The sequence below is a fragment of the Lampetra fluviatilis genome, chromosome 5, assembly GCF_964198595.1.
Source record: "Lampetra fluviatilis chromosome 5, kcLamFluv1.1, whole genome shotgun sequence".
NCBI lineage: Eukaryota > Metazoa > Chordata > Hyperoartia > Petromyzontiformes > Petromyzontidae > Lampetra > Lampetra fluviatilis.
The window spans coordinates 10,032,557-10,056,315 of record NC_136279.1 but is presented as its reverse complement, the minus strand read 5'-3'; the positions used below and the strand labels follow the sequence as shown (position 1 = coordinate 10,056,315).

The following is a 23,759-nucleotide window of genomic DNA, read 5'->3' as shown; positions in this document are numbered from 1 at the left end:
TTTACAATGCACAGACTGATGTCACGCACTATAAACGTAGGTAATGTGTGTTTTATTACACGCACAGTGAGCAGCGCCGCAGTTTGTGCCTACACACAAGATGTATTATTTATACACCGTATTCTCCAGATTATAAGATGCTCCACAAAGTAAGACGCGACTCCTAGCTTGTGCCTGATGTCACTAATAAAGCTGTACAAATCTAGTCACACGTACACACACATACACAGACGCACCTATCGCGTTACAAGACTCACTCCAAACCTTTGCTTAAAAATAGATTTTAAAAAACACGGCGCATCTTAAAATCATGAAAATATGGTGCATACATCGACACATATATAATTAAACAAGTGCTGTCGGCTGCGCTAATTAAAACGTGTAAGGGAACGTGATTAATTAGAACCGCACAACACGCGCTCAGTCTGCAGAACCAGTTCAACGCGGCTGAAATTTAATTACACCAGACACCATCACGGTCTAATGACCTTTGCCCCCCACCCCCAACCGTAAGATTATATCCAGGGCTTAATTTCATCTGAATCAAAGACGTGGAACGTATTTCATCACTCGGCACTCCACATCCAGTATATCCTCTCGCTTAGGATGGTGGCTACTCATCGGCGTAACGTGCCAACTTGAGTCAAGCAGCGTTCCTTGAAAATATTGAGTGAGAAAATCAGTCGCGATTATGCTGCGTCTACATTCTGGTCCAGGTGGCTCAGCGGTAGCTGAGGGTTGACTCGTCCCATCATCGTTTTGTGACGAGTAACAAGTAAACCCGTAAAAACAAAGTTTTTCACTATAAATCCTTTATATGCGTGGCATCGGGGCGGCTAGAGTCCTCTCGTCCTCTGGCAGCATTAAACAATTGGTAATTAAATATTTTAAAAAAATTCCCTAAACAGTGTAAAATTTTGGAAACAAATTTTTCACGAAAATGCACAACGAGTCTGTGTGAAAAATATCAGCTCGATTGGATCACGGGAAGTGGGTTAAAAAACGACCTAAAGATTTGCACGGTCCTAAGCAAGCAAGCGAACTAAATATAAAGGATTTAAAAACACATTCCTGCGGAGGGAGCTGGTAGGAACGTTGGGTTGCTCGGTCAATGGCCAGGGTCAACGGCGGCGTGGTGTATTCCGCAAATATGCCCGACTGTGAGGGCGGGCACAAGCCGGCGTGAGTAGGTTAAACGTTGAGTTTTTATTAGGGCACCACGGGGTGACCAGCCCCTCCCTACCCAGCCCCACCCCTACCACCCCCCACCCATCCCGACCCTCCCCACCCAGTCCTTCCCCACCCTCCCCACCCAGCCCCTCCCCACCCTCCCCACCCTACCCTCCCCACCCAGCCCCTCCCCACCCTACCCTCCCCACCCAGCCCCTCCCTCCCCACGCAGCCCCTCCCTGCAAGACGGACACAATAATCCCCTGTGGGCTGGTGTAACCAGTATGAGGTTTGTCAAGTTCCAATTTTCGTTGTCTATAGGTCCATTTTCTCTCCTCAGGCCGCTCTCATTGGCATGCAAATTTCTCTGCCTCAACCCCCTCCCTCTCTCTGCCCCCCCCCCCCTCTGTCCATATAAGGCCTCGATACAGAGTCATTGTCTCTCCGCTTGTGTGTCTCTCTGTGTGTCTCCGTGTCTGTGTTTGTCTCTCTCTCTCTCTCAAATTTTGCAATCTTTGGAAGAACGTAATCAACTAGGTGGGGTGTTGACTGTTGTGTTAGCCGACTCGCTGTGTTGTATTGCATTACATTTCTAAGTTTACTAGGTTTGTTTTCTCATTCATTCATACCTGACGACGGTTGCTTGTGTTGCAATCTAAAAGTCGTATTGTATTATTTAATTTATTTTCTTTCTACGTGACTTTACCGAAAGAACCAAAGAGTAGTAAGAATGAGTCCCGTTTTATGGGAAAGTCAACAGTGGTTGTTCTATGGATAGACTCGCCGCCGCCATAGGAATGAAGAGTTTCCGCCAGTGGCTCGGGGCTGTACACACAGGAGATGAACACAGCCCAGAATGCTCATTTGAGCTAGAAAATAACTTTGCCTTATTTATGTTTATATGGGCACGTACCCAGCGATAGGGTGGCACTGCGGGTGGCAGAGCACTGGACTCGCTGTTGGGAGAGGGTAGATAAAATTAGGTACCAATTTGAGACTGCTTATTGACACGGCCAGGGGGAGTGGGGGGCGCGGTGTGGCGGTGACAGTGCGGCAATCTCCGTTGTTGTACTGTACTTCTATGCAGTGGCGGAGCGAAGGTTGGCAAGGGTTTTGGTGCAAGGGATGACGTCATATAGGACCACCCCCCCCCCCCCCCGTGTCCCGGCGCACCTGGGGCTCCACTGGCCGTGTGGTCTCCGCTGCAATTTCATCGCCTGCGCACTCAACAGCTACGCCACTCACTCGCTCTGCCTTCTCGCGCCTATCACGCGGCGATCAGCAGCAGCAGCAGCATCAAGCAGCGAACAAGTGGCGCTGAAGCAGCCACGCAGCTCCACGTGGTCTCACGCTGTGAGAGCCGTGCTCGGAGAATTAGTCCTTCATACGTGCGCACTATATTTAGCCAGTCGGCGACCTAGTTTGTGCGAAGCCATTCTGCGAGGAATGATGAACGTTATGAATTCAGGTGCAGTATTTTATGCTGGGTATATTGCATCGAGGGCTACGCTACAATGAACCGCTTTCGTTTTTATTTTGTTTCTACCATTCGTGTGTAGCCAATGTTTTTTTTTAATCTACTGCTGGGTGAAGACCACGCCGTGTCTATAATAAAATGGGGGTTGTTTGCCCATATTTCACCTCGCTCGTCAGTGCGGATTGATGAAGTGGGGGGGTAGGGAGTCGAACTTGGGTTTCCATATTCCGAGCCGCAGTACACTAACATCTGTGCCACCGCATCATAGAATTGCCTAATTAGACTAAATATGTTCGATCAATTACCGCCTCCTACCTCTGTATCTTGCTTTCTATGAGAGCCTCATGGGAAATAATTCCACTCTAAAATAAAATATTTCAGGAAGGTAATGCCTCCACATATCCGTCTCTGCACAGGAAAAAACAAATGCATTTCTCACCCATCCCATCAGCCACAATGCAGAATTTGGGACGCAGAATTTCGGCAGCATTATTTCAAGACAGGTAAACTCCGGACTGGTTTTGACCCTCAGTGTCTCTTCAGCAGTTGGGCTTGCTTGACATAAATCAATGTTGGCGAACTGCCTGATGAATCGTCGATTAGGCGAGTTTCTTTCCCTTTAAATTGATTAACTCGTTTCGGATGCAGTACTGAAAGGGGTGTAATTTCGATGTTGATATTATTTGTATGATCTTGGTAATAAAAATAAAACATAATATTATGTTTTATTTGTATTATTTTATTACTTCCCTTCTATGTCACTTTACCGAAAGAACCAAGAAGATGAATCCCTGCAGTCACGAAAGCTTTAAATCGATATTTGTATGATGTATCGTGTAACTTAATTTTGCATGCTTATCAGCTTTTGAATATGGTTTTGTAACCCAGGTGTCCCTTGCCAAAAAAATATATTTGTTGTCGCAATGGGAATCTGAACTGGTTATACATAATTCCAATTTGTTTATAAGACAAATAAATGGCAATTAAATGTATTGAAGATTCTCTCCAGCCATTTATACAAAGCTGCCTAAACAATGTCTGAACAGTGGTTGTTTCTTCTAGCCCTCCGTCTCTGTCTTACCCAGCAGTATGAATGGATACACCACCGTCGATCGGTACAGTCTGACTGCGGTGGTGGGGTAAAGTGGAGGTAATCTTTCTTCCGCGATGATTGGTCGGCGTGAACGATTAGGCCAAATACACCAGAGAGGGGTGCTCTCTCTAGAGCACCCCCTGAATGAAAACCCTTTCGCCAGCAGTTGCGCGAGTAAGCGGTTGCAGGGTGGGGCTGCTCATTTACATTTGACCATTTTGTTACCTGCCCAATTTGACGCTATGCATCTATGGCAGTTACGCAAACAAATCACACGACGCTTTAAGTTTGGCAGATGGCGTGTGTGGGTGGGGGCGGTGTGGGCAACGGTGACGCAGTGGGCAACAGCGCGCTGCGCCACCAACTCAACGACCCGAGTTCAATTCCCGCTCACGGCCAACGCCGGTGACGATTATCCGAACCGGTCCTGGTCTTCCCCGTAGGTCGACTCGGCCTCAAACGAGTATCCGGTGCCATTTGTAAACATTGCCACGCGGGAGAGACAAAGGCGGTCGGGCGTGATGCTCACCACCCACCCGCTCGCCGTGCCGTGCCGGCCTTCATGGGTGCTACTCGCCAACAGCACTCGCCCCAACAATCTGTCAAGGGTACACGGGGGTCTTTGTGTGCCTGTGAAACATTTCGTGCGTTCGTCTTGTGGTTGCCCGCGTGTGCGTGCGTGTGCGACTGTGCGCGCGTGCATGCAATGTTTTTTTTTTCCTGCAAACATCTTCAGCTCTGCACTTTCCGAGCAGCTAATGGCTGTGGCCAACGAGGTGAAGGGATTGTGCAGTGAGGCAACTGTGTGTGCTTTGCGCAACGTTGCCTGGTTTGTGGTTGTATCTTCGCTGTCGTGTTCAGGCAGCCATCACCAGGGTTTCATTCCTCGCTCGACATTCTCCACAATATCGATGCTCTCCTGGCTTGAAGTAGGGTTGATCGACGTAAGGCACTACCACTACAGTTATAAGGTTGTGCCTATCCATAATAATCCGATAATATTGCACCTTATATAACCGTAATTCTATGAACAGGTCAAACTCGGGGGGGGTTGACTCGTCTCATCATCCTTCTATGGTAGGTAAAATACATACAACTTTGTAGGAAAGTTGAGAGTGGATTTTCTGTGGATAAACTCACCCCGAGACATGGGGATGAGGAATTTCCACCACTGGCTTAGGGCAAAGAAGAAATGACCACCGCCTCAGTGGCTTCAGTTGTGGAATAATACATCGCTCGAGTTTGGGACAAAATGAGGCTAGATGGATGTGGCGTGCCAAAATGATTCGGGTTCAAATTAAGCGTTGGTCAGAGGACTTTGCCATTGCGCTTGCAGTAAGGTGCCCAAAAAAATCTGTTCTCATCACGCAGGGTCACGTACCGAGCGAGGTGGCACAGGCGGATGATAAGACCGCTCGAATCGCGGTCACGAAAGGGTTGATAACTTTGAGCCAGAAATCTTTCCTAGTACGAAGAACATCCAAAACATCATGTATTAAAATTTATTTATTTTACGTTTAGGGCGATGTTCCAATAATGTTTATAGCATGAAGAAGAGCCATTGCCCAAAACATCATCTGTTTAATATATACAGCAAGGCCATAATTATAATATATATTGGGGGGGATAATTTTTAAATATGCTCAAAATGCCCCCCCCCCCCCCCAATATATTGCTATAAAATAGATTTCTGTTTATATGATTGTGGTTATGGTTGTACTTTATTAATCCCTAATCTCTGCCATTACATACAACGAAACAAGAAAAGGTAAAAAAATAAAAACAGAGCAATATAATACAATACACTATTAGACATTATTGTAAAAAAAAAAAAACTCCATCTATGTGTTAGTGATTTTTTTTAGATTTTAGGCAGGAAATTAGTTTCAAATTTAGATTTTTTTTTTTCTGGGGGGGGGAGGGACCCCCAGACCCCCTGGAAGATAAGATTTAGTCCCCCCCAATGTTGTCTCCATGGCTACGGCCTTAATATACAGTATTCACTTTTAGGGCCACAGTGTTACTGACGAATGCGCTGAACGATGTAGTAATCTGCACTTTAATGCCCAACTGCCAATGCAGTATCACGTAAACAATGTTCCATTGGAACATGTTGTAAAACATATCACCGTATTAAATTCCTTAAATATTTGTTTTTATCAGATGACTGAAAAATGACAAAACTGTATCGTGTTCAGGGCACCGAGCTGCGACTTCAGATGTTCCTGCATTCAAATCCGGCTTTCATCAAACCCGTGGTTTCATGCGTGGTTTCGCGTGTAGCGAGTTGCTGGTCCCAGCTCGGCTACCGATGATTGCGCACCAGAAAAAAAATACCTTGTTATATAATATGGGTATTTTTAAACTGAATTTGTATACATTCCAGCTCGTCAGAATTTGCTGTTATGCAATGGACCTGTGTCTGTAGGACAGCATACAGTGAGGGAAAAAAGTATTTGATCCCCTGCTGATTTTGTACGTTTGCCCACTGACAAAGAAATGATCAGCCTATAATTTTAATGGTAGGTTTATTTGAACATTGAGAGACAGAATAACAACAAAAAAATCCAGAAAAACGCATGTCAAAAATGTTATAAATTGATTTGCATTTGAATGAGGGAAATAAGTATTTGACCCCTCTGCAAAACATGACTTAGTACTTGGTGGCAAAACCCTTGTTGGCAATCACAGAGGTCAGACGTTTCTTGTAGTTGGCCACCAGGTTTGCACACATCTCAGGAAGGATTTTGTCCCACTCCTGTTTGCAGATCTTCTACAAGTCATTAAGGTTTCGAGGCTGACGTTTGGCAACTCAAACCTTCAGCTCCCTCCACAGATTTTCTATGGGATTAAGGTCTGGAGACTGGCTAGGCCACTCCAGGACCTTAATGTGCTTCTTCTTGAGCCACTCCTTCGTTGCCTTGGCCGTGTGTTTTGGGTAATTGTCATGCTGGAATACCCATCCACGACCCATTTTCAATGCCCTGGCTGAGGGAAGGAGGTTCTCACCCAAGATTTGACGGTACATGGCCCCGTCCATCGTCATTTTGATGCGGTGAAGTTGTCCTGTCCCCTTAGCAGAAAAACACCCCCAAAGCATAATGTTTCCACCTCCATGTTTGACGGTGGGGATGGTGTTCTTGGGGTCATAGGCAGCATTCCTCCTCCAAACACGGCGAGTTGAGTTGATGCCAAAGAGCTCCATTTTGGTCTCATCTGACCACAACACTTTCACCCAGTTGTCCTCTGAATCATTCAGATGTTCATTGGCAAACTTCAGACGGGCATGTATATGTGCTTTCTTGAGCAGGGGGACCTTGCGGGCGCTGCAGGATTTCAGTCCTCCACGGCGTAGTGTGTTACCAACTGTTTTCTTGGTGACTATGGTCACAGCTGCCTTGAGATCATTGACAAGATCCTCCCGTGTAGTTCTGGGCTGATTCCTCACCGCTCTCATGGTCATTGCAACTCCACGAGGTGAGATCTTGCATGGAGCCCCAGGCTGAGGGAGATTGACAGTTCTTTGTGTTTCTTCCATTTGCGAATAATCGCACCAACTGTTGTCACCTTCTCACCAAGCTGCTTGGCGATGGTCTTGTAGCCCATTCCAGCCTTGTGTAGGTCTACAATCTTGTCCCTGACATCCTTGGAGAGCTCTTTGGTCTTGGCCATGGTGGGGATTTTGGAATCTGATTGATTGATTGCTTCTGTGAACAGGTGTCTTTTATTCATAAAGTATCCTCTATGGGGAGGATACTTTTCTTAAAACCAGAAAATTAAGGTGTCTTTTATACAGGCCACAACGCAAGCGGCCATCCTCAGGTGAAGACCAGACGCTGTCTCCCCGACAGACCTGGTCTTCACCTGAGGACGGCTGCTTTCGCTGTGGCCGAAACGTCGTGAGAATTATTTTATTATGTTTTATTTTTATTATTTTATTACTTCCCTTCTACGTGACTTTACCGAAAGAACCAAGAAGATGAGACGTGAAACATTTCACATCTCACGCGAGCACACTGATGCCGTGCTATTTATAGCGTTCAACATTTCATATTTCCTTGGGGCTTGCCTACAGTGGTGCTTGCCACTAACGTTTGCTCTTTGCCTCCCTCCCTCCTGCTGCTCATCACATGAGCCTTGGCTCAACAACACGCTTGCTATACAAGGCGCATTTGTACCTGAGTACAGTACATGTAAAGCCTCCTCTTGTCAGTCGTTTTGCTGGATGAGGTCCAACACCTGAGCGGGACGTGGAGGTTTTTGGACGCGGCTTTTACCACCGCTGGATGCGTTGTGAGTTGTGCGAAGGCAGGAAGTATCGATGTGGGAGTATAGAATTTGAGTACAACAGTGGGTTTCAGCCGGGTCTGTGCGGGTCACCGACCCAGAAAATATATCAGCACATAGCACACCACATCCAGTATATGCCTCGCTGTGGCTATTAGCTGCACACCGTTTCCATTCTACTAGGGACACAGACAGCATTCACTGAGAAATTGACTCATGCTTGCATCGAATCGTGCACGTGAGAATCTGTTTGTCAAAACGTGTACCTTGTGTGTAATGGGTTCACGTGACCCCTCCAGCCATTAGAGTTCATTATATATTCACCGCAGTGTTAAAATAAGAATACGTTCTTGAATGTATTTGTGATCATGGATTGCCATGATATGTTTAATCAATAGCACCAGCACTTTAATGCAAGTACTGTAATAAAATAAACGACATATTTTCAATTGGCGATTTATTTTTGACCTATAAAGTGCAAACTTCTAATCGAAATATGGGCTTCTTCTCGTCTCAAATCTGACAAGGTGGCATTTACAGCAAATAGGCAATATTCTTGTCTGGTAACAATTATTGCATGCCAGATTGATTAAGTAATCAAATCTTCGTAATAAATTTGTCCTGAGTAATTCAGATAACTTAGAAGAATGGTTGAATGTTTGTGTCTGAGCCAACAGTTTGTTTTATTGTTTTACTGCGAGCCAAGTACATACATCTCATTTTACATAATGTATCGCTTTTGGACGCCATGGTGTATCTTACGTAGTGCAAAGAGAATGCAAGCATTTAAATCATATCACTTTCATTAAACATGTTGCTGGATATTTTTTCCGGTTTCCATCCCCCAACATTTGTGAATCTGCCAAACTGTGGTGCTGAAGAGAACCTTGGTAATAATTGTAATAGTAAGGCTTCTGTCAATAAGCCGCTTGCTAAAGGCCTCCCGGCACCATGTTGTTCGTGCGGGTTGGTGATGAGGGTGGGGGGACCCAGGACTGGTTCAGATATCATTCGCCAATTATGTTATCCTTGGCCAGCAATAAAAGTCTGGTCTCTGGGCTCATCGAGTAGTGCACTAACCACTATTTGGCATAAAATAAACGAGGAAAATGCCAACTCGTTTTTGCAGTTATGGACATTCTTCCGCCGAAACTTAAATATAACATTAAATATCGAGAGAGAGGGGGAATAAACCTAGCATCGGCCACCATGCTAAGGGGCCATGATGTCTTGATAGGCTCTAATTTACATGTACAGTCATTTTGTCAATCCACTGCTGGATGAGGGCCTCACTGTTCCCCTCGGGGGTTATTCATCCATTACTTTGTCACGACGGCAAAGCCGGGAAATAGACATTAAAGCACTGAATTACAAGTCTAATGGAACATTGCATGTTATAATATTGGTTCTTTCGGTAAAGTCACGGAGAAGGGAAATAATAAAATAAAATAAATAAAACATAAAAATTCTCACGACGTTTCGGACGCTGTCTTTCCGACAGCTATGTTCTTCACCTGAGGACGGCTGCTTGCATTGTGGCCGAAACGTCGTGAGAATTTTTATTATGTTTTATTTATATTATTTTAATATTTCCCTTCTACGTGACTTTACCGAAAGAACCAAGAATATGAATCCCTACAGTCACGAAAGCTTTAAATCGAAATTTAACGGACCCTTGCCTGTTACGAAACAAAATACTTGAATGATTTTCTCAATTTGTGCAGCTGTCGCATCAGCCCATGTTTTGCACGGAGCGTTTCACCGAAATCCGCTCGTTAACGTGCCTCTCTTTGTAACGTGGCAGTGATAACGAGCGGGTGGTTGAACTTTGTTTGTTATGTTTCAAAACACATTCCTGCGGAGGGAGCTGGTAGGAACGTTGGGTTGCTCGGTCAATGGCCAGGGTCAACGGCGGCGTGGTGTATTCCGCAAATATGCCCGACTGTGAGGGCGGGCACAAGCCGGCGTGAGTAGGTTAAACGTTGAGTTTTATAAGGGCGCCACGAGGTGACCAGCCCCTCCCCACCCAGCCCCACTCCTCCCACCCACCCCCCACCCAGCCCCACCCTTCCCACCCAGCCCCTCCCCACCCAGCCCATCCCTCCCCACCCAGCCCCTCCCTCCACGACGGATGGACGGACACAATAATCCCCTGTGGGCTGCTGTAACCAGGAGGTTCCTACCAGTATGTATTTTTGCACTTATCTTTTTGACGCCGCACCAGCAATCACAACGCGTTTTGCGTTGCCACTCCCGGAGAAAAAAACATCTGTGGGCCTCCTCTTTACCGTGCAACCACAGCCTCACCCTCTTCCCTAAAAATAACAAAAATAACTTGGGGTCGAGAGGACAGAAGCGAAGGCGGTTGGAGGCATTGTGGTTGAACGCTTTGCAACGCAGGTTGCATGTTGTTCATGCATTAGCTCGGTCTGTCGGTCCATAACAGGGCAAGTTTGCGTCTCCCAAGTTCTGGGTAGCTTTTCAACAGGGAGCAACTCTTCGAGCAAACACGAGTCCACACTACAAGTACGTGCACATTTGATCAACTTTACAAGCGCTATCTTTTTTTGAAAAAAAAACAGATAAAAAAACAGATAGCGCTTGTAAAGTTGATCAAATGTGAACGTAAATGTAGTGTGGGCTCGTGTTTGCTCCTAGAGTTGCTACATGTTGAAAATCTACCCAGAACTTGGGAGACACAAACTTGCATTAAAATGACTCTTGCCAAAAGTACACAAATGTGTTTTGCCTGAATGACCACGCATCGGCTACCATACAGCTAATTAAATACTTCCGATGACAAACGCGTGTTGGAAAGCATTACATAATCCGTATGTTTGCATGATTGTTGCTAAGTATTTTACTTGTTTTTGTATTTGCTGTTGTGTGTCAGAAACCGAGTGTGGTCGTTTAGAGACAGCGGTGTTCTGTGGATCGTACAGATTTTACGTGAGTGCGTTTGAGGTTTTTTGGTGATGTCCGGGGAGAGGGGGGGGCAAACAAGATACCGAATAGGGAACAGCACAGCAAGTAGGTTGCTATCAAATGTAATGTATGGACACATACAGTTCGCTCGTACATACCGGCCAGCAGGGCGAAATTACTCACCGAATATTTTCTGGGTCACGAAAATGAGTCAAATACTAATTGAATAAATGATAAGCACACACAGACGTAGCAAAAAGTGTACTGGATGCGGTGTTCTGGGCATGGAAATATTGTCCGGGTCACCAAACCTGGATTAACATGGCTGAAATTAAGACTTGCAGATTGCCCAATGCAGGCAATGTTAGCGAGCACCTATTAGCGCCGGCACGGGTGCAAACAGATGGACGTGGCCAGCAATATTTGGGCTCGCTCGCCTTTGTCCCCCGTGTGTTGATGTTCACACACAGCTCCGCCTGCTGTTTTGCAGGCTAAGTCAACCTAGTGGAGGCCCGGAATAAAATGTGGATACCAATTTCCAACTGGGGATGCGCATCATGGTGGAACTGCTTTGATTGTAACACAATCTGAACGCGAACCGTTGTTAAGTACTATACACAAAAAATATTGTGTATAGTACTTAACTCGATCGGTTGTTTTTTTTACTTAGTAAACGGGGTGCATACGTACACAAATCAGACCCGTCTCGGTCCCTTGATTTATCACCTGGTGAAACAGAATAACGCGGAACACACGGAGACAAACAGAAACAAATGGAACACAAATGGACGCGTGCCAGTGCTTTTTGGTGAAACTGAACTGGAGCAGCGCTGTAGTTGAATCTATGCAGAGGCTGACCTCCGTGGGACGTGTTATGTAAGTGTGTTTTTTGCTGTTTGCGGTTTTTACCATAACAACTTGAAAGCAAATACTGAAACAAATTGTTTGCACTTTATACCAATACAGTAATTACCAGAGGTGTGGACTCGAGTCATGTGACTTGGACTCGAGTCAGACTCGAGTCATGAATTTGATGACTTGCGACTCGACTTGGACTTGCATAACAATGACTTTGTCCCACCTCTGAGATGTGGACTCGAGTCATGTGACTTGGACTCGAGTCAGACTCGAGTCATGAATTTGATGACTTGCGACTCGACTTGGACTTGCATAACAATGACTTTGTCCCACCTCTGGTAATTACCAAATAATAGAGGACTGCTCCTATCCGTTTTGATATGGGGACCAATATCCTGTTGTCCTTGGGGCTACCCGTGAGTTACTCAGTTATCATTGTCGGTCATTATCATTAATGAATCATAAACATCAGTTATCAATCTTAAGTCATCATTCGTCATCACAAAAATAATTATACTCTTCTCCCTTCTCTGGAATATGTATGTATCTATCTTACATGTGTTTGTTTCTTTCTCTCCACGTTGCTCGAAATTTGTTCCATGTATCTCACCCATCGTGTCTGCATCTAGTACCTCTGAAATGTGGTCGTCCATCCACTCACTCTCCAGGCTCACGCCCGCTGAGCTTTCGAGATCAGACGAGACCAGGTGCATTCTGGGTTATTTGGTCATGTGAATTGTCTCAAGTATAATCAATACCATTGTCACAGGCGTCGATCTGTCAACTAAGTACACAATGGCGCAGGAGTAGTGCTGGGATATCCTGTTCTTAAAGTAATCAATTACTCTAACAGTTATCGGTTCGATTCCTCAACTAAGCGGATAACACCTCCGATTAGCGTGTTGGCTATGTACAGTGGGAGAAGAAGTTCAACATACATACACTGTTGGGGGGTAAAAGTCTCGCCCGTGTTTCCCACTGATAGGCTTGGCAATGTAGGGGGTTGCCTGCATTCAGGAGGTAAGATCTGGGGGCAGCCAGTTTTTATTGGTGCCCGAGTCAACGAACACAAAACACACATTTTCTGTTGATCCATCCAAAATGTTTAGCGAGTGCAATGACTGCTTGACCACCCACCCACCTGCCCCAGCTTTCAGCCTCGTGTTGTCTGAAAACGTAGATATCCGGGGTTAGATCGTCACCATTAGTTAATGGGCTTTCGTTTGTTATCCTTTGCGTGACTTGTAAACTACTGGACATCTGTGAACTATTGGATATCTGTGAAAAAGATCTTTATACTTCATCGGATTCTTCCATTATAAATACATATTCAGATTCTACACCTATGACATTTTCATCATCGGCATCTGTGCGGGAATCCACAAAGTGCCCACCGCATCCATATCTATACTTTATCGTGGGCAATTTGTTTCCAAACAAAATGTTTTGGTGCAAATTTATTTTTTTACCGTATGCTGCAATACAATATGAGCGGTCGAGTTTTTTTTTGCTGAATGTATATCCATGCATTTATTACCAGAAATAATAGCCATTTTTTACTTTCATTGTACAATTAATGCATTTGAGTGTTGGTGCATTCTGATTGTAATATTCTGTGCCGTACAGTATATTGGTATAAAATAGTGTGGTAAATAATACGCGATACATTTTTTAAGCAAGCTATATTTTACACTAAGTATATTATGCTTAGCTTAAGAGCAAATTACCCAGAATCCACCTGAGCTCATCAGATCTCAGAAGTTAAGCAGCATGTAGCAGCGTTGAGCCGAGTGTTAGGGTGACTACTATACATATGTAAAGGAGAGCCGACACAAGGTTGCAGGGGGGTCGTCTTTTAATCCTTTTCTCCCATCCACACCTGTCCCCAGCCGTCCCAATCTGGTTCCTGCCAAAAGCCCCTTCTTCCTGCCCGTTCTCCCCTTATATCTCCTCGATTACCCCTCCCCCTTCTCCTGTCATCGTCCCACTAACCCTCCTATTGGTGGGAATCCTTCCCCTGACACCCCTACACATACATCTTATAGGCTGTTGCAGAGCTATGTTATGGGCAGCAGAAGGCAGTGTTGCAAAATACAGGGTGGGCCAAAATTCAGGCCACAGGGTTCTATTTATTTTAACAAATCACGTAGGGTGATTTCATTCATTTCAACAAATGTTCAAACTGACGTCCGTTACCATTAATGCATGCATGAATAATATACTTTAATTACTTACGTATTTTTAAGATTACAGGTGTAATCTTTGAACATTGGTCAATTATGTTTTGTCTCAGTTCGTTCAGGGTTGTTGGTCGAGTTTTGTAAACGACGGATTTCAGGTGACCCCTACAGGAAGGCGAATTGCATGATACAAGTAAGGTCAAATAATCCCCCCAATGACCCGCGTGCCACAGGGCAGCCCCCATCCAGCAGGAGATTGACAAGATGCCTGTACATGTACACGATGTGTTTATAGCATTGTAATTACGTGCAGTGTATTAGTCATCGCAAATTGGTGGTGCCCCATGGGAATGTGGAATTTCCACCACGAGCTCAAGATTGCTAACAGAGATTAAGACCACCCCTTGCCCATTTGAGCAGACATACGATTTTACATTTATGAGTTTATAATTTAATGTTTTTCAAATACAGTATCGTGACTGGCTGTGCTGAGTAAATTTGTCCATTCGTTTACTGAGAAAATAAAATGCACTGCACATGTGTTATGTTCTGTGTGTACTCTTAGTTCTTTCGGTAAAGTCACGTAGGTAAAAAATGAAATTAAAATTAATAAAAAATAAAAACAATAAAATCACGACGTTTCGGAGGCAACACAAGATTCCGTCTTCAGGTGAAACTGTCACAGCAAAATCTCTGTGACAGTTTCACCTGAAGACGGAAGCTTGTGTTGCCTCCGAAACGTCGTGATTTTATTGTTTTTATTTTTTATTAATTTTAATTTCATTTTTTACCTACGTGACATTACCGAAATAACTAAGAGTATGAATCCTTGCAGTCACGAAAGCTTCAAATCTAGAATGTTCCGTGTGGACTTCTGGCTGTCATTGTGCACGCAGTCCGTAGGCAAATTCTAATAAAATATGTCTGGCTCCCTTGATTGACTGGTCTTGTCAGCGTGTTATATTTTCCCACAGCTTTAGTACTCATTTCCCAGAGCAATCGCGGCTTTATCACCTTTGCTCAGGACATGTCAACGAAGCATTTCGCACGATAGAGATAATTTTTTTCCTCCAAGGTGAGTGCACCCTTCTGGGGAGTCGGTACAGGAGGTCTGTGTATATAGTGTGCCCTCGAAATAACGTTGTCTGGATATAACCGGGATTTCTGGAAACCCATAAAACATAAGAAATTCGTATACCCTAAGCTCAAAAACCGAACAGCAAAGCGATGCTGAATTTTTGTAAGGTGGTTCGACCCTACACTTTGGAAAAATGCCACATGCTCGCCGGTCCAAATTTCGTACCGTACTGGACTGTCCAGCAATTACTCTTGCATTGGATTGTATGTTTCAGAACTGGCTTACGATCTCCTGTGAATTCAGTTGTGTTTATTTTCCATTTATACTGGCTTTTTACCAATATTTTTAGAGCATAAAAAAGCAATAACAACCACATCACAGCCTATCAATTGGCAACATTTGGTCTTCGTGGAAACAATGGGATTTTGCTCTCAGATTTGTTTTGGCGTTTCGCTCCACGTGTCGGGAGAAGAAGCCTCCAGCCTGCGGAGCTGAACATCGGACAACACGCAGTACGACTTGAAATCCTACTGGACAGCAATACAGCACCACCACAAAAACAGACGCATTAGCCAAATGGGGGGGGGGGGGGTCGTTAAGGAAACGGATTTTACGTGGGGTGGGGTTGGGGGGAGGGGAGGGTGTACCCCACCAAACGTATTCGCCCGATGGGGGGCAATCTGGGCCACCCAGTGACAATTGAAGGCGGAGGCGAACAGACGCAGGAAAAGTCCGCATGTGGCTGGGAGCCTGGGGATGGGCGCTTCCTTTGTTGGTGACAGGGCGATGTGACGTCTTGTGTGAGTGAGGAAGACTACCTTCCCCCTGGTGCCAGCCTATCGGACCCCAGGAGAGATGCCCTGATGATGAGATGTTTATTGGGCTATCGCCTCGGAGTAATTTAGAATGTGAGCACTGGCCGCGGTGGTTTGTTGGTAACTTGTGACAACGCAAGCCAGGTCCACTGAGCTTGGAACCTATATTTGAATCGGGCTACATCCATCATCATCATCAGCAGCAGCAGCAGCCATTATCTACTGCTGGATTAAGGCCTTTCCAAGCCGTCACCATATCTCTCGGATTTGCGAAGCAACGATCTAGCACCCGCACACGATATAATTTCATCACTCCATCTTCTACACGGTGTACGTCCTCTTGGGCGTATTCCTCATTTGGACTGTTGCTCCGTCGTTTGTCTTGACCGCCGAGCGTCACTCCTTGCCAGGCGCATCCTTCCTCCAAAAGTCTACTTTCTCAAGTCAATTAGATATTGCGAACTTGCGTTTGTTCTCTAATCCATGTGTTTCTCTTCCTTGTATCTCAGCGTTATTCCAAGCATGCATTTTTGCATGGTCCTTTGGGAACATTTCAGCTTACGTTTATTGTTATTGTCAATGTCCATATTTCTGATCGGCGATGCACGCTGTAATATACACTGATTTAAGCCACTCGTGATTTCAACATGCTTTTCATTCATAAATAGTTGATGGTTTGGACACAGTTATCAATAACTGAGTATAATTGGTTTATTAAAATGGAAAATGCCTGGGGGGGGGAGGAGTGCAGGGAGACGCCCATCGCAGAGATGAAGCGATGAGGACAGCTCGTGTCTGTGGGAGCTAGATAGTTTGTGACATTGCAGGACCATCCATGGCTGATAGCAACGGCTTGGGGAAGCCTTCATCCAACATTGGAGAGATTATGGTTGATGATGATTAAATCAGCAAAGTCTATCTCTGCAAGCTTTTCTTTAAAAATAAAATCAGGCTTTATTGATCGCAGAGTAGCACGAAATAGGTCTATTGAAGTGCTTGTCATTGTAGAGTTTCAGAAGAAAGCTCTCTTGTGTTATGGGGCAGTTCCCTAGCATGCACATGAAGCTTTGTTGACTCGGAATTTCTAAAGGGACAGTGCTTTTCTCACAGTGACTCCGCATCGTACAATCGGGATTTAATCACGATGATTAATTTTTAACCCCTCTTGTCAAACTAATACTAGATGAAGGTCTCCCCACGCTATGGTGGCCATGGTAGTTGCTTGACATACGGCTGGCGAGTGTGGATTGGTGAAGAGAGTTGGGCCAGGAGTAGTTTAGATATCGTCACTGATGTGAGTCGTGGCTGGGAATTGAGCTCCATGTAAGGGGGTTCATAGCCCGATGTGCTAACTAACCACTGTGCCATTGGTGTGCACTGTAATTGGGTGTTAAAAATAATAATAAGAAAACACAAAAAGTAAAAAGGGTGAAGGACCACGAGAGGGCAGTGTGAACACTCGTAACGATTGCAGCTCTAAAAGTGTATCCAGGAAAGCCCCCTTAAGTCTTTATAACCCGGTGAGAGCTTATTGAGACACAAGTGTATTTTCCAAGGATGCCCTGAGAAAATACAATAGATATAACAATGTGTAATGCAGTATTCAGTGCAGAAAACTATTTTTACTGTATCCGGTGGGGTTTGTTTGGCACCTCAGGCAAATTCCGAACAGACACTGTGTTGCCACCAATGAATTGATTCGGGAGCCGACAGCCTTCTAAAACGAGTCCACACCTGAGCAATGGGTTGCTCATCCAAATCGCTCGCAAAATCACGCAACGTTATCTCCTGCAGTTGGTTGCTTTGTCCACATCTGGGCGAGTGGTTGCGAAACAATGAAATTAATCGGCGTATTCAGGAATGTAACGACCAATCAGAGGTTTGGGAATGTGTCCTTTCATGAAATACATGGCTTCAAATCGCTGAGCAGATTGCTGCATGAAAGTAGAACCTGTCTCTTCACTGGAAGCAACCCGGTTGTGCAACTTCCTGCAACCATAATAACGTTTTTTTGGGTTAGATCGCGTAAATATAAATGTGTCGTTAAACCCGCCACCACCCTATATAGCCAATTCGTAAGGTTTGTCACGTAAACAGAAGGTGTCAATTAGTTACGACTTCAGCACACCGAATGTGTTGGAGAGTAAACCTACAACATTAACAATTCGAGTACGACGTTTTGCTGGTGATTAAAACCAGCTTCATCAGGCGATTAGCCCGAAATGTGAAGAAGTCCTCCTGTTTCGGTCTTAAGTGGAGCAATGGTGATGACATCACTGTGAGCCTGTTAATGTTTCTCCAAAAACACTCTTGTTTTCACAAAAACTACAAAACCCCTACCTAGAATCCTGCACAGCCCAGATATGTACAATTTTTGGCCAATATACACAATTATATAATACAGTATATCTATTTTTTATGTATTATATCTCATGCTGAGTACCGTTGAGCTTAACACGTATGTTGGTACGTCCGCTAGTGTGAATGTATGAGCGCAGGTGCCTTAATGTGTGCTAACTTGTATTTACATTTCAATGTTTCCATGTGGACATAACTAACCGAATCGCTCAACTCTCAACCAGAGTTTGGAGGGGTTAGATTTCAGATAGACCACCCTTCGGCATGGATGAGAGGAATTCTCTCCCGCACTGTAACGATGTTAAATTCCACGCAGATCCTAGCTACCGACTCAGCTCTGGCACCGCTCAGCTCGTGAGCTTAAAGGTTCCCTCGTCAGCATAATCGACATTCATGTCAAATTGTTTAAGGGGCCGTCCATAAATGACGTCACGCGATTTTGTACGATTTTTTACCTCCCCCCCCCCTCGTCACACGGCGTCACAAAAAGTCAGACCCCCCCCCCCCTCAAATATGACGTCACACAGTTCTGCCCCCCCCCCCAAAAAAAATATCATATTTCCATTTTGAAAATAAAACATGCTTCAAATCGCTTTAAACTATTGTAGTGCGTATTTAATGTGGCGCTGCACTGTGATGTTGTAGGAGAAAACGCGTATTAAAAAGGCGTTGGAAAGCTTAAATTTATCATAAAATTCACTTGAAAATATTCAACGTCTAACTAAAACTGCAGATGTTCAGAATATTATATTGAAATTATCTTATAATTATAAAATATTAAAAGTAATAATAACTATAAAAAAATACTTGAAACTTTGTAGTAGAACGAAGCAAAATGGAGAGTACAATTCTAACAATCACATATTCATTCCACAGAATGAAAAGCCCTTGTAGAATCATTAGAATCAAAATGTTTAATAACAATCATTCAAAAATGTACAAAATTTATGCTGCTCTATTTTCCCATGGAGAAGCAAAATGCTCCTTCATAGAATAAAGCAAAAAAATGTGACCTGAGTAAATGTAAATAATCAAATAGTTAATAATGCAAATTGATCAAAATGAGTGTTGTTATAACAATTCTATATTTATTTAAAGTTGCGCATTTTGATGTGACGTCACATTTCTCACACCCCCCCCCCTCGTCACACATCGTTACAAATGTCTAACCCCCCCCTCTTTAGGTGCGTGACGTCATTTATGGACGGCCCTAAGGGGGAAAATAAAACACAAGACGTGAACTGGTTGTCCGAACATTCCCTGCGCGTCTCATAGCCACATTTAAACATGTCGCAAGCTTTATAAGATGTACAGCTTCATGACGGTTGAAACCCAATCCTGGTAAATCTGACAGTGTAATTTGGTCATTAAAATCCAAATCGCAACAGCGTGATTTGGATTCCATTACCGAGTGATACCGAATGTAATTACGAAATGTAAATTCGTCTTGTTCGTTGCACGCTCATTTCGCTCTACAATTTGTAATCCGAGTAAAAAAAAGCAGAACTGAAATAAACATGGTAAATAACATTGTAGCATTTCGTGTCGGGCAAGGGTGGGTTGGTAGTGGTGGTGATGAAACTTTCGTAATACACCGCGTGTTTTGTAGGCTGCTTCATGCGTTCGTTGTCAGCAGAGAGCAGTGCATACAAATCCATTGTTGTACTGCACTACGACTCAATGTCAAGGCGCCCCCCCCCACCTCTCCTACCCGCCTTCACCAATTGCCTGTCAGCAGCGTGGTAAAAGAATCACCAAACATCACCCCACTCGTCTTCTTTGTTCTTTCGGTAAAGTCACGTCCTCTGAGGACGGCTGCTTGCGTTGTGGCCGAAACGTCGTGAGAATTGAATTTTATTATGTTTTTTATTTTATTTTATTATTTCCCTTCTACGTGACTTTACCGAAAGAACCAAGAAGATGAATCCCTGCAGTCACGAAAGCTTTAAAATAATTGTATTATGTTTTATTTTTATTATTTTATGATTTCCCTTCTACGTGACTTTACCGAAAGAACCAAGAAGATGAATCCTGCAGTCACGAAAGCTTTAAAATAATTGTATTGTTTTATTTTTATTATTTTATGATTTCCCTTCTACGTGACTTTACCGAAAGAACCAAGAAGATGAATCCCTGCAGTCACGAAAGCTTTAAAATAATTGTATTATGTTTTATTTTTATTATTTTATGATTTCCCTTCTACGTGACTTTACCGAAAGAACCAAGAAGATGAATCCCTGCAGTCACGAAAGCTTTAAAATAATTGTATTATGTTTTATTTTTATTATTTTATGATTTCCCTTCTACGTGACTTTACCGAAAGAACCAAGAAGATGAATCCCTGCAGTCACGAAAGCTTTAAAATAATTGTATTATGTTTTATTTTTATTATTTTATGATTTCCCTTCTACGTGACTTTACCGAAAGAACCAAGAAGATGAATCCCTGCAGTCACGAAAGCTTTAAAATAATTGTATTATGTTTTATTTTTATTATTTTATGATTTCCCTTCTACGTGACTTTACCGAAAGAACCAAGAAGATGAATCCCTGCAGTCACGAAAGCTTTAAAATAATTGTATTATGTTTTATTTTTTATTATTTTATGATTTCCCTTCTACGTGACTTTACCGAAAGAACCAAGAAGATGAATCCCTGCAGTCACGAAAGCTTTAAAATAATTGTATTATGTTTTATTTTTATTATTTTATGATTTCCCTTCTACGTGACTTTACCGAAAGAACCAAGAAGATGAATCCCTGCAGTCACGAAAGCTTTAAAATAATTGTATTGTTTTATTTTTATTATTTTATGATTTCCCTTCTACGTGACTTTACCGAAAGAACCAAGAAGATGAATCCCTGCAGTCACGAAAGCTTTAAAATAATTGTATTGTTTTATTTTTATTATTTTATGATTTCCCTTCTACGTGACTTTACCGAAAGAACCAAGAAGATGAATCCCTGCAGTCACGAAAGCTTTAAAATAATTGTATTATGTTTAATTTTTATTATTTTATGATTTCCCTTCTACGTGACTTTACCGAAAGAACCAAGAAGATGAATCCCTGCAGTCACGAAAGCTTTAAATCGAAAATCACCCCACTCCACGGGACCGCTGCGCTCGCGAGCGCAAAGACACGTGGTGGGCGGTGGGGGGGGGGCTCATTCAGCAGCGGATTTGCCAGCGCAGCCGTGACACCTCGAGGCGCTTCGGGTGGAGGTGGTGGTAACTGAAGTAGGGTAACGTGGAGGGGGGTGGTGGAACCGTGGGAGGGGGGGTAAGGAATCGATAATACAGCACAAGGAAGAGCCCCCCCCCCTCTCAAAGCCATAACAGCTCCACCACCACTACCACCACCACCACAAACTAACCACCCTCCCTGGCCCGCCACCATCAATCTTAACGTGGGGCCGGCGACAGCCGCCGGTGGTTCCCCGCTGGTGAGCTGGCGATGGGGCAGAAGTTGGGGACAGCCCTTCCTCCCCCACTTCTTCTACTTCTTGATGCTGATGATGCTGCTGCTGCTGGGCGAGTAGGAGGGGAGCTAGGGAGGAGACTCCCCTTGCGGGTGACGCTGGGCCACCACCACCATCATCACCACCCACCCCCTCTCTCTCTCTCCCCCCGGTGGGTTTGCGCCACGATGAGCTATTTTTGTGGAGCTCGCTGCGTCTCTTCTTGGTCAGCAAAACGAAAGCGGAAAAAAATGCGTCTGGTTTTAATCCGACACCCCCCGTGAGTTATCCTTCAGCCTTCGCCCGGCTCCTTTTTGCCTGACGCGAGACAGAGACACAGAGACAGAGACACAGAGAGAGACACACAGAGAGACAGAGAGAGAGACAGAGGCTGAGAGACAGAGACACAAAAACCTCGCCGACTCTTTTGCTTGACCGTTGCCGTTTTGCCATCGTTGTTGCTATCATCATCATCATCGTCGTTGTTAGTCGCGGTTCGGGGATTTTTTCTTTCTTCCGTCTAAAATGCCGTCAGGCTACGAGGACAATATTAATAATGTCAACTCCGTTCTGTCGGTGTGTGCCAGTGGCGCGCTGGGCGAGTTGGTGAGTCTGGGATGAAAGAGTGCCCTGAGCTTCCCCCTACTGTGAGTATGAGTGGCATCACTGTACACGCTGTGGGTGGGGGGGGGTTACAGTGAGCACGTTGCGGCTGACAGCTTCGCCAGACTCCCTTCCTCAATCCCCCGATCCCTCCCATCCCTTCCTCCTCACTCTCATCTGTCAATCCTTTTCTCCGCCGCCTCTCCCTAGCCCCAATCACCTCCTTACAACCCTTACTCCATCACCCGCTTCATCGTTTGGTCCGTCACTCCTTCCCTCAATCCCTCCCTTTCTCCATCCTACCTCCCGCACTTAATCGCTGTCTTCTTCACACCCTCCGTCACTCCATCCCTCCCTGCTTCCAACATACGCTCCATCCCTCCCTCACGTGTCATCCCTGTCTCTCCTCACTCCGCCCGTCATTCCCTTGGCACCATCCATCACTCAATCCCTTCCTCGCTACGCGTGTATCCGTCACTCACATCTCTTCCCTCACTCCCCCCTCTTCCAATCCCACCCTCCATCCCTCCGTCCACACTCCCTGATTCAATCCACCTCTCCCATCACGTCACCTCTCTCCCTCTCATCACCCTCCTTCTCTCCTCCCTCACCCATACCCCGCCCCCTCCATCACTCCATCCCTCCGCTCTCTTCATCATCCCTGTACCTCCACACCCTCCATCACTCCATCCCTCCCTGCTTCCAACATATGCTCCATCCCTCCCTCACGTGTCATCCCCGTCTCACTCCTTGCCACACTTCCTCCGTCACTCCCACACGCACCGTCCATCACTCCATCCCTTCCTCGCTACGCGTTCATCGCCATCACTCCCATCTCTTCCCTCATTCCCCCCTCTTTCAATCCCACATCCATCCCTCCGTCCACACTCCCAGATTCAATCCACCTCTCCCATCACGTCACCTCTCATCCTTCCCCACCCCCCTTTATCTCTCCTCCCCTCTCTCACCCGTGCCCCTCTTAACATCCCTCCATCCCTCCGCTCCCTTCATCATCCCTCAACCTCCCCCCCTCCCTCTGTCTGCTGCACTCGAATCGCGTGCAGTCCGTGCTGCTGATTTAAAAACAAAATGCATTCCGTGTGGCACAGCACATGGCGCTTTGAGAGTGCTCGTCTCGTTGTCGCCCTGTGTTCACGGCGATGCTGATGCTGATGGTGGTGGTGATGATGGGGGTGGTTGGGGGGTCTTCATCACACGTCCAATGTTTCACGATCAACGCGCCGTGCTGTACCCTAAATGCCGCGTGCATCGATGCGCTCGCCCACTTGAGCCAGACGTCGTCTCCGTTGGATCCCCGCCGCAAACGCTGGCCGATGCCCGTAATTGATGCCCGAAGTTATTTCTATTCACCGCATAATCTGCCGCAGGAGCGCGCGTTAAAATTGCCCGCGCAGCGTGAGCATTCGTTAACAAACAAAAAAACAAACAGCAAGCCCA

At 45.1% G+C, this 23,759-nt stretch overlaps 1 protein-coding gene across 4 annotated transcripts in view; it reads left to right on the top strand.

Moving 5' to 3' along the window:
- LOC144932537 (transcription factor HIVEP3-like) overlaps window positions 1-23,759 on the top strand; it is a 125,368-nt gene that overhangs the window by 28,570 nt on the left and 73,039 nt on the right. For 2 of the 4 annotated variants that reach the window (XM_078856716.1, XM_078856719.1), the window contains exons 1-2: window positions 21,883-21,978; window positions 22,286-22,345. The exons of 1 other annotated variant lie outside the window; for it this stretch is intronic. The gene's annotated coding sequence lies outside the window, so the exon portion shown is untranslated. Of the gene's footprint in view, window positions 1-21,882; window positions 21,979-22,285; window positions 22,346-23,759 lie in introns of those variants that run through there. One more of the 4 variants, XM_078856717.1, reaches the window with a different exon arrangement.